General features: G+C 43.9%; 1 protein-coding gene across 2 annotated transcripts in view; it reads right to left on the reverse strand.

The window, feature by feature from the left end:
* The window catches only part of RINT1 (RAD50 interactor 1), a 32,259-nt gene extending 28,212 nt beyond the window's left edge, over nucleotides 1-4,047 (reverse strand). Inside the window, exon 1 of one of the 2 annotated variants that reach the window (XM_006774888.2) lies at nucleotides 3,862-4,047. The gene's annotated coding sequence lies outside the window, so the exon portion shown is untranslated. The remainder of the gene's footprint in view (nucleotides 1-3,861) is intronic. The other variant, XM_015571251.1, reaches the window with a different exon arrangement.
* Between the last annotated feature and the right edge of the window lie 145 nt (nucleotides 4,048-4,192).

The following is a 4,192-nucleotide window of genomic DNA, read 5'->3' on the forward strand; positions in this document are numbered from 1 at the left end:
AACGTTTTGGTGTATGGGACGCTGCTCCTACCAACTGAGCTACACCGGCTAGGCCTCTGTCCATTTGGTGTTGAGTTGTATGGGTATTTTATATATTTTGGATATTAACCCCTTGTCAGATGTATCATTGACAAATATATTCTCCCATTCTGTTTTGCTCTCAGCCCATTTAGTATGTGATATTTCCCAGAGTTCACGCCTTTTCATAATTTGCCATTTTTACTTAAACAAAACACCTAAGAAAACAAATTTCTAGAAAACACATATTCCATTGCAAAGGAATTAAATTATTTTCGACTGTCCTAAGTTTGTGGACTAACAGCACTGCTCCTCTTTCCCAGAGTATCTCTAGCTACATCTCTGCTGACCAGCTGTGCCAGGGTGGCTTTCTGAACGTGCCCTGGACCCCAGAGAAACCTGAAGGCTCCCAGCAGCTTCTTAGCAAAGAAGGTAGGAGGGACATGACCCACAGCTGGCTGTCATATCTTGCTCCTGCCACTCCACCCCAGTGTGCTAAGGTAAACCTTTCCCTTTCAAGGATCTGTTTCCATAAGCTATCCCCTTTTGGTTACTTATGGTTTGCTTCTTCCTGGAGTTTAGACAACCTGACTTTTGGGTGAAGATTGGTATAATGGTAACTCCATTTCACTGTGCACTCAATAAATTCCCTGATATTAACCATGCTCAACTACACTCAGTCCACAACTTGAATTATTCCATATACAGGGCTTAATCTCCCTAGATTTGAATAGTACCTAGGAATTAAAAATGAAAACAAAAGCAAGATGATGTAAAAAATGTAGACTAACCTCCCAGTGAAAATAAATACTATAAAATAAGGCCCCAGAGAAAGCGAGAGTGACTTCATGGAAACCAAACGTTGGAATAAATGTGAACATACAGTCATTTCTTTACTTCAGGTTTGCCTGAAGGATCTGGTCCTCTCTAAACAAACCATTCCTGGTGAGTTAATGAACAAATTAAACAACTGGATAAATTAGCAAATATTTAGAAACAAGGACTATCACAATTTCTTTAAATAAATAAAAAAGTGTGAGAGATAAAGTTGGGAGACAAAACAGAGCCTCCTGGGGAGCAGTACTGGTTGGACTTCACCTTTCACCTCTGTTATTCCTTGGAGCTGCCCTTGTACAACTTGGCTCTTTACCAAAAACAAAGTTTGAAGAACACAGCAATGAGAGAAAGCCAAGAGGTGATAACCACCCTCATTACAAAACAACTGTCACTTCTGATAAAATAAAAATATGGCCCTAGCTGGTTTGGCTCAGTGGATAGAGCATCGGCCAGTGGACTGAAGGGTCCCAGGTTCAATACCAATCAAGGTCACATGGGGATTGCAGGCTCGATCCCCAGTAGGGGGGGGCATGCAGGAGGCAGCTGATCAATGTTTCTCTAATCATTGATGTTTCTCTCTCTCCCTCTCCCTTCCTCTCTGAAATCAATGAAAATATATTTAAAAATATACATATGAAAAGATGTGCCTAAAGTGAAAATATAACTATTATATATTGTTTAATTACTTATGTTAAAGGTTAACAAAACATATGCTTATGTGTTTAGTACTGAGTTTGTTCCTTTCCTCAACACCCCCAAAATAAATTTTCCTTTGTTTCATTCAACTAAAAAAAATTGAAAACCTGGTTCTTATGCTTTGAGAATCAGTAGCCCACTAGCAGGTAGAAGCAAAACTTGCCTCAACTTCTCAACTATAAATTACAACATTTTCCCAGCCTGCACTTAAAGTTTGCAAATAGGACTAAAACCCATGTTTTCTGACTCTCAGCCCAATACTCTTATTTTCTTCTCCTTCAAATATGAACAGAATTGGCTGGTCCACATGAAACCTTATTCATACAGAAAACCCTCTACTGTTATATACAGGAGTCACAATGTCTTGCTAATTAGACCAAATAGCAGAACAACCATCCGGATGAAGCCAGGGCTGCAAGGGCTGGCTAAGGCAGCCGGGACTGCGAGGGTCGAGCCCCTTGCATGAATTTCACGCATCGGGCCTCTAGTCTTAAATAAAACAAGTGAGTTATGTGGTACATCTGCAGACATAGGCAGGGCTATGTGCAGAGGGAATATTTGTGAATGCGAAGGTTGCTCTGGCTTAGGGAGTAAATTCTATCTTCACTTACAAAATTTAACTCGATATAATCATTTAAATACAGCACAGACTGTTCTTAGTCAAAGACATTCTTCAAAAGGACACATTCATGATTTGGAGGTTTTTATGTGTCTCCTTTTCTCTTTTTTGTAAAGAACACTCCTAATTGCAAAGAAAGTTGCCCAAGCCAAAGGAGGAACAAGGATAAAGTCCACGGTCTGTGTCTATCATGATAGCTCAAAAGGCATCAACTCCCAGGCATGTGAATGGGGCAAAGGTGGAAAAGGGGAGGGATTAACTGAAAGAAATGGGGTACGCTGAAATCCTTTAGGAAAAGGAGCTGAGCTGTGACAGTTACGATTTGTTAAGGGCTACGGATTACTTAGAGCGTTCTTTCTGATGCAGATTATATCAGTGTAAAGGGCAAGCTTAGCTCCTAAAGCTAACATGGTAACATGGGAACCCTTTCTCTTACCTCTCATTCCCAGACCACTTACCATAATCAGAAGAACCAAAAACCCTCTGATAGAATGGCTTACATGCTTTTCCTTTCCTCCCCCCAAAATTTCACTTCAAAAGCCCCTAAAGATTTCTTGACTTCCAAAAGCCTGCTGAGCAATGAGTTGAGTAAAATGGCAAATGTCCCCATCCCTGACATATGCTCCTGTGCTTAGTAGGAGATGGAGGTATTAACCTTTCCCTCTTCCTCGTCCAGTCCAAGATCCAGGAACCACGTTATCCATTGTGTTCTTCTCAGATCAATTTTTTCTCACCCAAGGATATTTTTCCATTGATTTTTTTTTTTTTTTAGGGAGAGTGGGAGAGAGAGGGAAAGACCGAAAGAAACTTTGATGTGAGAGAAACACATCGATTGGTTGCCTCCTGCACGAGTCTCGACCAGGACCGGGGCGAGGAGGAGCCTGCAACCAAGGTACGTGCCCTTGACCAGAATAGAACCCAGGACCCTTTGGTCCCCAAGCCGACACTCTACTCACTGAACCAAACCGAGAAGGGGTCAGGTCAATTTTTTAAAAAATATATTTTTATTGATTTCAGAGAGGAAGGGAGATGGAGAGAAAGAAACATCAATGATGAGAGAGAATCATTGATCAGCTGCCTCCTGCACGCCCCACACTGGGGATTGAGCCCGCAACCCAGGCATATGCTCCCATGGGAATCGAACGCCGGGCCCTTCAGTCCACAGGCCAACACTCTATCCACTGAGCCAAACACACAAAAAATATGTGTGTAATTACGAGGGCTCAGATCAATTTGTAAGCGCAAAATTCATTGGTCAAGTCTTACCAAACAATGATCATTTTACTCCTTTGAACCCAATTAAGGTGTTGGTCCATCTCTCCTACATCACTAGCCCCTCCACATTCCTGATGCTCCGTAAGTTGGTGCTTCATTAAAATAGCAGGCAGGCCACAATGACAGGAACCCAGGATGATGGACAGAGCTCGAGGGACACCACACACGTCCCTGCATTAGGTAGGGGTCAGGAAGTGCTCTTTTCCCCAAATCACCCCGTATTTTACAATTTTAGAAAGACAAAAATGTGTGTGTCATTACAATCAGTATTTAATATTATGCAAGCATACTGTACAGAAAAGAAGAAGAAAAGAACACCACTTCATCTAAAAGACCCCTCTGGGACGCAGACCCCGAGGGCTGGGTTCGCAGAGGTGGCCTAGTGGGCAGCGCTAAGGCCTATGGGGTCTGCTTACTTTTCTCCTCCACGTTCTTCCCTTCGTCCCCGCTTTCGGAGCAGCCCTAGAAGGAGAACAGGTGCGACACACACATCAAGAGGGAAGCGATCGATGGAGCTCACAGAAGGCTCCCGGAGAGCATCCACAGGGGGGCTGCGAGGTCCCAAACCCCTTCCCCTGGGGTCAGAGCCCCCCGATGCAGGTTCCAAAAAAAAAAAAAAGCCACCTCCCCGAGGCCACCACGGTCCCCTCCCCGGAACCGCCAGGGCTACCTCCCCCGAAGGAGGTGCCATCTCACGGGGATGGCCGCGGCCACCGCCTGGGACTCCCTCCCGGGAGGCCTGTGCCA

The sequence above is a fragment of the Myotis davidii genome, unplaced genomic scaffold (assembly GCF_000327345.1).
Source record: "Myotis davidii unplaced genomic scaffold, ASM32734v1 scaffold125, whole genome shotgun sequence".
Lineage (NCBI taxonomy): Eukaryota > Metazoa > Chordata > Mammalia > Chiroptera > Vespertilionidae > Myotis > Myotis davidii.